This window comes from Schistocerca piceifrons, chromosome X (genome assembly GCF_021461385.2).
Source record: "Schistocerca piceifrons isolate TAMUIC-IGC-003096 chromosome X, iqSchPice1.1, whole genome shotgun sequence".
Lineage (NCBI taxonomy): Eukaryota > Metazoa > Arthropoda > Insecta > Orthoptera > Acrididae > Schistocerca > Schistocerca piceifrons.
The window spans coordinates 810,996,514-811,009,763 of NC_060149.1; positions in this window are offsets into that span (position 1 = coordinate 810,996,514).

Sequence of the window (13,250 nt, forward strand, 5' to 3'; positions counted from 1 at the left end):
CTTGTTCCCAAATATATCCATTTATTATATCGAGAATTTTATCAAACGACCACCCGTTTGTAAACAGCTTCAAGACCAGCAAACATAGGTGGCCACACATAAACTGATCAAAATTTTGAACCCTTTGTGCATTGTAAAACGAGTCATCACGACCTAGATAGTTCACTTACACTTGTGGAATATCGCCACCAAATGTGTCAAACACAAATTTTTCACTGCCATTCTTGAAGTAACACATCCAGTGAGTCCCTACGTGACCAGACGTGTCTAGGTTAACAATCCCTGCTCCAACTTTTGCTGCTTTTTGCGGCAGTTCATCTATCATAAAGACGCCTGTAAAATTTGCAATTTTCAGTTGATTTACTATTTTTTTTCTATATCAAAGTTGGTTATCGGATGGCTATACATTTGCATAATTTCTTTGACTTCTTTTTTTTTAAGGCATGATTTCTTAGGCAAACTTGCCCCCACTTTTCTTTTCTCCATTTCTATGTTATGTCTCTTCTGTTCTGCCAACTCTGCATCTTCCTTCTGTTTTTTATGGACAGCGCTCGTAATAGCCGCAGCACCACCGGCCAACGATCCAAATGCGCCTAATGCAGCTAGAATCAGCGGTAAGAACCCGCCTTCGTGTTCAGCTTCTTTCTTTGCTGTAAGATATTCAAGCAATTTTTTCACAACAGGAATAGATAAAGTTAGGAGTAAACCACGGCCATTTTTAAATTTACTGGCTTTCTGTTTCATCTGTGATTCAGTAAGAAATTTATCATGAAAGCCGTGACTTTTCAGTTTGTCGTTGGAGGGCTTTAGCTTAATAACTTCCGCTCTTGGCTTGCGGCTAGACGTTACATTAAAATCAATACCAAATCCTTTCATTTATTAACAGGAGAGAAAAAATTATAAAGTCCAACCATTATCGTCTACTAAGCCCATGCCTAATTTTCTCTTCCCATACATTATCCCCGCAACAGCAGTAGAAGCTAATCTTTCGCCTAGCGATGCATCTTTGCTGAAAATTCTCTCTTTTGCTGCCTTCTGAAATTCTTTATCTGCTTCATGTCTTTTTTCCAGATCTTCATGGTCTCTGTATACAATGTCATGTCTCTTGCAAGCTTCATCTAAAGGATTAATTCCTACATCTACACGTACTAATATTTTATCTAATTCTGTCACCAGACCACAAAATCGAAAGCCTGGAAATGCATTTCGAACAGTAACTTGTTGATTAGCTTATTTACTAGCGTATTAGCTTTTCTGACTTCCAGAATATGTGAGGGAGACTATTCAGAAATCTAATCAAGTACGGAATTCCCTAAGGATTGTTCACTATGAAGTCGTTAAATTTACTGGTAAGCATTTTCGTTATGCCAACTTTTTCGTTGTGATAACTGTTATTTCCTGCATTCTCTTCACCGTGAATCACCACCAGCCTGTCGATTAAATCTCTGACGTCATTCATCCAAACGTACTCGACAGGTTTTGCTGTATCTTGTTTTACAAAGCCCATTCCTCCTTTGCTGCTGCTGCTGCTGCCTGGTGACTTTGACGTCGAATTACACACATCAAAAAAAGTTATGCATCATCCCGGTTTTCAGGGCTCCTGACGACAGACGACAACTGCGGATATTGTACCACAGACACAGTCCCTTTGACTGTCAGAGATGTCACTAAACCCGCCCAAAGATGTAAACAATCATGCATGAGCAGCGCCTATTAGACGGAGGGGGTCCGACAGCCGATCACTTCCAGCCATACCACCAGGAAGGAGGCACACTGCTCGTGTTTTCTGTAGTTCAACCATGCCTAGACGGTCAACACCGCGGTTCTATCGCGTCCGCATTGTTACTTTGTGCCAGGAAGAGCTCTCAACAAGGAAAATGTCCAGGCGTCTCGGAGTGAACCAAGGCGATGTTGTTCGGACATGGAGGAGATACAGAGAGACACCAACTATTGATGAAATGTCTCGCTCAGGCTGCCCAAGGGCTGCTACTACAGTGGATCACCGATACCTTCGGATTACGGCTCGGAGGAACCGTGACAGTAACGTCACCATGTTGAATAATGCTTTTCGTGCAGCCACAGGACGTCGTGTTCCTACTCTAAGTGTGCACAATAGGCTGCATGATGCGCAACTTCGCTCCCCACGTCCATGGCAAGGTCCAACATTGCAATCACGGCACCATGCAGCCCGGTACAGATGGGCCGAACTACATGCCGAACGGACTGCTGAGGATTGGCATCACGTTCTCTTCACCGATGAGTGTCGCATATGCCTTCAACCAGACAATCGTCGGTTACGTGTTTGGAGGCAACCCAGTCAGGCTGAACGCCTTAGACACACTGTCCAGCGAATGCAGCGAGGTGGAGGTTTCCTGCTGTTTTGGGGTGCATTATGTGAGGCCGACTTGCGCCGCTGGTGGTCATGGAAGGCGCCGTAACGGCTATACGATACGTGAGTGTCATCCTACGATCGTTAGTGCAACCATATCGGCAGCATAATGTCGAGGAGTTCGTCTTCATGGACTACAATTCGCGCCCCCATCGTGCACATCTTGTGAATGTCTTCCTTCAGGATAGCAATATCGCTCGTCTAGAGTGGCCAGCATGTTCTCCAGACATGAACCCTATTAAATATGCCTGGGATAGATTTAAAAGGGCTGTTTACGGACGACGTGACCCACCAACCACTCTGAGGGATCTACGCCGAAACGCCGTTGAGGAGTGGGACAATCTGGATCAACAGTGTCTTGATGAACTTGTGGTTAGTACGCCACGATGAATACATGCATGCATGAATGCAAGAGGACGTGCTACTGGGTAGTAGAGGTACCGGTGTGTACAGCAATCTGGCCCACCGCCTCTGAAGGTCTCGCTGTATGGTGGTACAACATGCAATGTGTGGTTTTCATGACCAATAAAAAGGGTGGAAATGATGTTTATGTTGATCTCTACTCCAATTTTATGTTCAGGTTCCGGAACTCTTGAAACCGAGGTGATGAAAAACTTTCTTTTTATGTGTGTATTAGGTACTTTCCTTAACGACTGCCGTATCGGCTTAATGATGTTGTTGTACTTTTCGCTGCTGTTTGACTTGGGTTTATTCGTATTTGGATCATTGTAGTGAAATATTGCATTCGTTTCCTTCAGCATAGTTGTATATGCTTCAAAGTCATCAGGCGTGTAGTCTTCGAATGATACGTTTTTTCGGGTTAGCAGTTTCAACAATCCATCACTGGCAGTGAAAGCGTTACCTTTGACAGAAATAGTGTCATTGTGAAACGTTACTTCGGAATCGCCTATGTAGTGCTTTCCATGGTCAAACCTTAAGCGGAATACTGTATCACCGAGCCCCCCCCCCCCCCCCTCCCCAAATATTTTGATACTTTTGGTCCAAGCTAAGTTGTCGAGTATTCTGTAACGGCCTTCATCTTCTCCCCCTCTTCTTCCTCAATTTACTGCAACATTGGCTCAAGTCTCTTACGCGTCTTTAGCGTGAGCGGTTCGTCATCAACAAATAAACTTCTTTCGAAAGATGATTCCTTAGATGTAGGCGAAATAGGAAAGATATCGTCATAGTTCCCTTGGTAAGGAACTAGCTGTTTTTCAGCGTCTCTATTTTTCGCTTTAGCACCGATAACGTCTTCCCCTAAGGCGTCCAGTTTATCGGTAACAGGCTGGTCTTCTTTATTATGCTTCTCGTATTCTGTTATTGGCTTCATCTTCCACTCTTTGATTTGACTTTTCAACTGTTCAAACTTTCTTCTGTTCTTCTTTGCTTGTTTACCAAGCTTTTGATCATACTTTGTAAACATGTTATTTAAGGAGAAAGTTTTGAAGATGCACGTCTCATGCCTTACGTCTCACGTTTTACGTTTTACGTTTCACGTCTCACGTTTACGTTTTCACGTCTCCCTGACCATACAAAGATGAAGCCAGACCGACGTATCACATCTCACTGAGCATGCAAACATGTAGCCACTACTGAGCCACAACGTTTCACGTCTCACGTTTACTGTGATTTTTATGGTTTATCAACCATAAAAATTTAACAGAATTCGATATCGTGAACGTTATAGCCATTGACATTCTTATAACCTTTATATATCATAACCATGCCTATTAGTATTGCATAATCCTCGTAATTCAGCACTTTGTTATATCTATCTGCTAAAAGAATCTTAAACTCGCCATCGGGCATTGGAGATGTTTTATATACATGTCTTGTATTTACGCTGCTGGTGCTTGTAATTGAGTATAAACGTCCTTCTTCTAAGTCACTAAGCTTTTTATGACACACTGATGCGTTCAAGTTATGGAGCTTCGTTATCAACTTATCTCGTTCCATTTTATTATACGAAATATGTATTTTTTAGGGATTTATCGGTTCTAGTTGCGACACAGTATTCTTTAAAGTCCTCATTATTGCCTTGAATGAAGAAGATATCTTTGGGCAATTTATGCCAAATAAAGACAGTTCAAATTTACCTACTCTCACTAGAATGTGCGAGAATTCATTGTATTCCTTAAATATGCCGTCCTTGAAGAAATACAACATGCCGTTTGTGTATCTAAATACAGAGTCTAAGGCTGACGGCACGCCAGGAAACCTTTTACTGATAACGCCATAGGCCTTTGCCCTAAAGCTGCATTCATCTATTTCTGCAAAGTGTACATCATCATAAAAAAATAAACGTACTGCCTGAATAAGTGTTTAACGCTCCGAGGATGACAGAGTTTTGGCACAGACCTATATCAGACACTTTTTTAGGGTAGCCAGCTTCTAGCGCTAAACTCGGCACTTTAACATGTATATCATGTTATTAACAATCAACACGACTTGACCTGATGGCCTCTGATAAACAGCAGATATATTTTTGAAATTCTATGGTAGACGTCCTAACCAGTGTGTGATTAGCAGAGGTTTAGTAGTAGCCTGTTCGTCATTATTATTAAGAGCGTTCATCCAAACTCATCTTCCGTGGAAAATGTACAGGTATTCGTCTACAAAAACAAAACTTCCATACTGCTTGATTTTGCACAATTCGGGTTTCTTTTCAGGTACTGCTGGCGTCGGCGGCTGAGTAGGCTCAGAAGCAGATACAGAAGCATGTTTCCCGTGTAAGCTTATATCGTCTTCAGATAGCTGCATGATAGTGCTGTTGTAGAACGCATTCATTTCTGACTCAGCGACGTCTGAATGCGCCAAACCTAGCGTATGACCAATTTCGTGCACTAAGACAGCGAGCAAGTTTGTTTGCGAAGAAGGCGTATTATTGTCCGTTTCCATGTACCAGTATTCATCATGATCAACGTGAATTTCAATAGGGTCGTTGTACAAACTAAGGTAATCTGCATGAGCCAGCACGTGACCTCTCCCGTCAAAACTGCGCTGACAGAATTGCAGCACTGAATTTTGTCTTCTGTGAGCTCCTCTCTGGTTCGAAATGACAATATCAGGATTTTGGCTGCTGTCCTCAAAAGCAAGATCTGTGTGATCTTGCCACATTTTAAAAGCTGCTTCAGCTACCTGCAACATTTTTCTAGTCTCAAGACAGTAATGCCATTCTATATTCTTCTTGTCCCACTTCTAGATGTGTGTAGTAACGCTCAAAACGTTATCTTCCACGCCACATCTTAATTTCTCCATTAATTGCAAAGTTTCGTCAGTCAGCTCGCCATTGGCGACTAGATTATATTTCTGCTGAAATAACGAAGCGCGTCTTTGATCGCTTCGTCACTCAATTTAGAAAGCTGATCTTCATCTCCATGGGCAGCCAAACAGCCAAAGTTGTGCAAGTACTTTATTGCTGCTTCATCAAGAGCAGGTACTAATAAGGGTAAAAAGATTGATAATTCCGTTCATGGAAAAATTATTATTATTACTTTTCATGCAATTCAGTTTTTTCATGGACGTCTGCATATTGGTAGCGTCGTTTCGGCGCCACCAAAATTTTATATATATCGTGTAATAAAATGAAAGCAGTTTATCAGCAACCACCAATTTGTGTTCAACGACAAGCAAGTGCTCGTGGTGCTAGGTAAGCAGAATAATTCCTGGTTCAAGACCAAGGATGTATGCGATATTCTTGAGTATGCAAATTCTAGAGGCACCTTGAAAGACAATGTTAGGGAAAAAGATATAAAAAAATACAAAAAATTGATGTGTATCTGCGAGTTACAATTGCGTTCAGACACAAATTTTATCGATGAACCAGTGCTTTACATGTTACTGCTAACACCTCTCGCTGTTAAATTTAGAAATTGGGTGTGTGATGAAGCCTTCCATTAAAAAACACGGTGAGTACAGAATTAAAGAGATGTATCAAGGCCAAGTAATTCAGTTGGAAAACTTAAACAGAATTCGCGAAGAGCACATTCAAAATTTATCTGAATTTTTACGTCATGTTGTCCCTCAAACAGTCAGTGAAAATTAGAGACATATGTTTGTACTCTAGAAATTATTTGACGATGATTGCGACTACGCTTACTACATCATCAGAGCGCAGAGAAGCATTTGTACGGTAACATGGACAGACATCCAGAAAGTGAAGAAATGCTGAGGCTCGAGTACGATCCAAATTTGATAAATTTGTACCAAAGAATGAAGGAAAACTTGAGCATCGACTACCACATGAACTATTTCAATATCAAGGATGATGACAACACGCAAGACGAACTGATTAACGATATCAAATATCTCCATTAAGCTAAGTTATCAGCATGATTTTTTAATGGATCGAGATCCATTGCCAGGTCCGATGATGATCCGCGACGTGATTGAAGCGCTCCTTCTCGCATTTTTTTCCCGTCGACTTTAATTGAGGGGGCAGAGCACAGGAACAGCAGTAAATTGATGATGATGATCCTCATTGCATTGGGTGGCCAGCCCAGCCCCTAGCCTGAGGCAAACCAGGGAGCACGTTCACGCGTTCGCAACTTGTATACATAGTTGGTGTGGCAGTGATAAAGTACTTTCTAAAAGCACCTACATTCACCAGCTTATTTTTCGCGTGAGACGTGTGGTTTTCGCCAGATAGTTGTAGCTCATCTGAAGAGATTAAACGTACTAAATTTACTTGCAGTGGAAGTGGCACTAAAAAATTAAAAATTGCGGTCACACAGAAAGGTACTACTTTTTCGATTTCGAAGCAGAACAAGATGAGGGCGTACACACTCCAAACATTGTGGTTGTGCACGACTTCAAAGGAAACATACATGAGCGTAGAAATAGCAATGAATTTTGTAAATGGTTGATATCACACAGTAACAGGGGGTACACGTATATAGCGCACAATGCAAATGCTTATGATGCGTACTTCATTTTGCAGTATTGTGTCAATAACGGAATTAAGATCAAAACCATTTGCGAAGGGACGAAGCTTATGGCACTGAAAATACCTACCCTAAACCTCAGAATGATTGACAGCATAAACTTTATCCAAGGCGGCCTTGCGTCGTTTCCAAAGACATTCGACTTGAAAGGGCTGAAAAAAGGTTACTTTCCGCACTTCTTCTGTAAGAGCGAAAATCAAAATTACGTAGGGCAAATCCCACCGACCAAGCACTATGGTGTTGACATTATGAAACCTGAGGCTAGAAAAGCGTTCTTAGAATGACGCGCTCTGAAGGTGAAGGAAAACTACGTGTTTGATTCCCAGAGGAAACTTGTCGAGTATTGCCATTCTGATGTCGACATATTGCACCACGGTTTTCTTGAATTTAGGAGAAATTTCCTGGAAATAGCAAATATTGATCCATTTTCGTATATAAAAACTGCTAGTGTTTGTATGGCTGTTTACAGGTCAGAATATCTGGAACCTAACGCGATTGCTGTAGTCAAAGATCAAAAGAAGGAACTGTTCAGCAAAGAGTCAATTGCGTGATTGAACTCTTTCCCTAATGTACAACATGCATTGTACAGCGGGGAAGTTACAATATGTAGTGCAAAAGTTGACGGCTACGACGCAAGTACGAAAACCGTGTATCAATATTACGGTTGGTTTTGGCACGGCTGTCCAGAGTGTTATTCGCCCGAAACTATCAACAATGTGGACAACGAAACCATGAATGATCTCTTTTCAGTGATGGCAGAGCGAACACAGGCGTTGAGGAATGCTGGTTTTAGCGTTTTCGAGAGTGGAGTTTAAGTGGAAAAATTCTAAGGCTTACAAAGAGAACGTAAATAAAGCAATAAATGTCGTAGAACCACTGAATCCTAGAGACACGTTTTTCGGTGGAAGAACGAACGCTGCTAAATTGAAAGTTTCAGACAAGAGGCTGAGATACATAGACATCTGCAGTCTATATGCAACAGTGATGTTTTACGAGGATTCTCCTGTTGGTCATCCCGTACAGATAATGAGACCAGAAAAATACGACAAAGAATGGTTTGGTTTTGTTAAATGCAATGTGCTTGCGTCTCGAGGCTTGTATCAACCTGTGCTTCCACTTAAGCAGGAAAAGAGTGTTCGCTCTATGCGCGAAATTTGTAGAAGAAAAGCCTCATAGTTGTTGCAACCATAGTGACGATGAGAGTGCCTTTGTAGGAACTTGGACAACGATAGAGCTCAACAGGCCATCGAAAAAGGCTACAAAATACAGGAAATTTACGAGGTGTGGCATTTTGATAGAATAAGTAATGAGCTGTTGAGAGACTACGTTAAAAACTTTATGAAAGTCAAACTGGAAACTAGTTCTTGGGAAGATGATTACAAGTCGAAAGAAGAATACGATCGAGTTATTACGGAAAAGCAAGATATTGAGCTCGACATTAGCAATATTGAAACGAATGCCGACAAACGAGCTGTTGCCAAAATATGCCTCAATTCTCTGTGGGGGAAATTCGGTCAAAGGCTGAACTTGTCACAAACAGAATTTATAGACTAAGTTAAACGATGGTACGAGCTCTTGCTCGACGACAAAATAGAGATAACTAATGTGATACCAATCAACGAGGAAATAATCGAGGTGACCTATCATACGACGATTTCTATGCCGAAGATGGCTGAAATACTAACATATTTGTGGCTGCATTGACCACCACCAATGCAAGAATGAGGTTGTACGATATGTTCGATAGATTCGGCGATAAAGTTACATACTAAGACACAGACTCTATTGTTTACATTGCCGATGGCACAAACACAGTGCACACAGGTTGTATGCTCGGTGAATGGACAGATGAATTTCGCAAAGACGATTTTGGCATTGAATGGATAAGCACTGGCCGAAAAAGCTATATTTATCGAACATATAAAGGCAAATAGACTACCAAAATTAAAGCCCTCACTCTAAACTACGAAAATTCTGTGAAGCTCAACATTAAGACGATGATCGAATTAATGCAGACTTCTGAAGATAAGGTTATCGTAAGCAATAACGTGATTACAAGAGATAAGAAGACGAAAAATCTAGTGAATAAATTTATAGCAAAAGAGTTTAAATTTAACTGCGATAAACGTATGCTTCTGGAGGAAAAGGACGGTATAATTGATACCATTCTGTGGGGTTATTGAAGAAAAACTTTTTTATATATAAATGGAAACAGTAATTACAGAATACATAAATGATCCTGCTTGTTGGTACGAGCTCATCTCATACCCGAAGACAATATAGAAATAATTACTACCACGTTCATCAACGAGCAAATAATAAAGGTGACATATAAGTACTGCTAAAGATAATTTTCAGGTTAAGGCCTACAGAATTTCAAACTTGTGCTTCTGCTGCTGCTGCTACCGCTGTTGCTGTAAATCACGTCGAAAAAGCGGCTGCCAAAAAATGTTCACTCAGTATTTCTTTTCATAACTGTTCTGCACATTGTACAATTATTTTGCATTGCTAACCAGCGGTCAACACATTCTTTATGTAAAAGGTGTTTGCATTTTGTTAGCACAAATTGGCCATTTTCATTTTTAAGCATATAGAACAGTCATTTTCAGGTTGTTCGGTCAGTATTTCATATGGGCATAATATTTTTTGTTTGAACGATTCAGATAGATATTGAAATTTTAAAATTAATTCCCAGTTTACGTTATGCTGAAATTCCATTATAAAATCTTCAGACAGCGTTTGACAGAGGGATGTACCCTTCCAGAATAATCTATCTTGGAAATCTTTCATCAAATCTTCAGACATTTTTGATAGAATGACGTAAATACGCAGTCTAATCTATCTGCGAATTCTCGCATGAAATTCTCAGACGGTTTTTGATCTGATGATATATGAAACCACTCTAATCTGTCTTGGAATTCGCTCATGAAATCTTTAGACAGCGTTTGATATTCTGATGCGTGAAACTAGTATAATTTGTCTGGAAACTCTCTAAAGAAATCTTCAGTTCCTGCTTCCATGCTATTGCATACCAGTCTAAAATATCTTTGAATTCTCGTATGAAATCTTGAGACATTTCTCGATTATATGATATTTTATCCCAGTCTAATCGATCGTGGAATTCTCTGACGAAATCCACAGACATCGTTTTGTTGTATGATATTGGAACCCAGTCTAATCTATCTTGAAACTCTCTCATGAAATCTTCCGACAGCGTTCGATTATTTGATTGCACTCCAGTCTAATACGTATTGAAACTCTCTCATGAAATCTTCAGACATTTTTTGATTACATGCTATTTCAGTCCAACCTAATTTGTCTTTAAAGTCTCTCATGAAATCTACAGATAGATTTTCCCATCTTGATATAGTTCTCCATCTGGAACGTTTGAATGGATCAGCAATTATTGCAGAGCATGTTCAATTTGTTGAATACAATTCGTGTAATTATTCAAATTTTAAAAATTTACACATTTGATGAATAAGTTGCTGTTGTTCAGTCAGTGGCTGAATAGGTTCTTCTTTTTCTTGTTTTCCATTCACTTGAGCATTATTAATAAGCTCAATAAGTTGCTGTTTTCTCAGCTTTGAATAACCTTTTAAGCCCATTTTTTTTGCTTGATCTTTTAGTTCTTGCATAGTATAATTATTCAAGCCATTTACTTTCATAGCAATTTTATTAATTACACGCATACATAAAATATTTTCAGTTATGCATTTCAATTTTCATATAGGACAGCTCGCCGAAAGTCATAGCAAAATAGTGGCCCCTGGAAAGTGGTTGCCAAAAAGTGGTCACCATCTTCTGTACAAAAAGATGCGAGTTCAAAGAGGCGACCACTTTTCCCGTAAAGTCGCCATAAATCGCCTGCCATAAAGTGCTCGCCATCTTTTGCCAAAATGTTGAGGGTTTGTCCTCAGCTGCAGCACTTACTTTAAAACATCGAAAATGAGCCGCCATCTTTTGGCTCAAAAGATGTGGGTTTGTCCTCAAACGGCGCACTTACGTTAAGTCGCCAAGATTTGTCAAAAAAATGCTCACCAAAAAGTGGCTGCCATCTTTTGCCTAAAAAGATGTGGGTTTGTCCTCAACCGCCGCACTTACTTTAAACCGCCAAGATTTCGTAAAAAAAGTTACCGCAAAAAAGTGTCCGCCATCTTTGGGCCGAAAAGATGCGGGTACAAAGAGGCGACCACTTTTGCGCTAAATGTTTTAAAATTTAAAGTGAGAAAGATGTGGAAAATTTCCACTCGGTTTCTCCCTGGTGTCATTTTCGTTCTAAGGGTTTCGTACAGACTTAAAAATGTACATATAGGCAGCTGATCTAAGAGTGAGTGTGTAACTGTCTAAATATGTGACATAAATGACTGTGATACCTCTGACCATTAGTGGAAAAAATGGGTCTTAGGAACAGTCATATCTTTGACTGCATTGACTTAAAAACTTATTTTTTTATTTTTTTACACCATCAGGGTATTGTTGACCTTAGTATTTGACATAAATTTCAAGGATATTTACACCCATTCCTTAGGAAAAAATGGTGTTTTAACAGTCAGTCAGGCAACAGAGTGATGCTATGATACTTGTGTAGTTTGTTACTGTCAATATTAATTTCTCTGTAGTATTGCATATTCGGACATGATTGGTAATGCTAAGGGTTTGTTGTGTGAAATGTTGTAGGTGATGAGCTCAGTGGTGATGATCATAGTGAAGATGACGAATAATCTGATGATGTATGTAATATTCAGTATTAAAAATAATGAAACAATTATGCATCTGTCGTTTTATTTTACATATCCACTCACTATACTGAATAGATTCAGTGTATGATTTAACTAATGTTCTGTGACAGCCCGCCCGGCTAGCCACGCTGTCTAACGCGATGCTTCCTGAGCGGGAAGGCGTGCCGGTCCCCGGCAAGAATCCGCCCGGCGGATTAGTGTCGAGGTCCGGTGTACTGGCCAGCCTGTGGATGGGTTTTAAGGCGGTTTTCCATCTGCCTCGGCAAATGCAGGTTGGTTCCCCCTATTCTGACTCAGTTACACTATGTCGGTGATTGGTGCACAAATACTGTCTACACGTATACGTACACCATCAACATAATTACTTTACCACGCAACCACACAAACATTTTTAGTTACACTCATCTGGTATAAGACATTCTCGAGGGGGCCACTGGGGGTTGCAACACACAATAACCCTGGGTCTGGTGTGGGGCGGCGGTGCGGTTGGTGGACTGCTGTGGCCTGTTGTGGGGTTGTGAACCACTGAGGGCTACAGCGGGATAAAGCCTCTCAGTTGTTTCTAGGTCCCCAGTTCACTACACAATACACAATACAATGTTCTGTGATATATAGCATTGCTAGTACTATCATGTGAACATATACACTTGTTAGACATGTTGAAGTCAATTTTAATTTATATTCTGATACTATAATTTTAACCAAATGTTTGCTCTGAATATCATTGGAATTTCAAGTCAGCTGTTTGCAATGTTGGTGGAAGTGGGAGGAGGAGGATATTAGTGTAAAACGTGACAAGGAACCGTCATGGCATTTGCTTGCAGTGATTTAGGGAAATCAGGTTGGCCAGACACTGATTTGAACTGTCATCCTCCCAAATACGAGTCCAGTGTGCTAAACACTGCACCACTACGCTCAATTTGGTGGAAGTGGGATTTAATGTGTTGTTAACATCTGCCTCAATATAGATGTATTGACAATTGTTATGTTAAAATAATAGTAATTCAGCCACACACTGTAGTGTCAAAGTATCTCACATTAATATTTACCACAATTTATTGCTGATTATATAACAGTAAACACACTGTAATGCCAAAGTATCATATGTCATATTTACATCCTGTACTTTGCTACTAATTGTGTTAACTGTGATATGAGAAACTGATATGTTAAGTC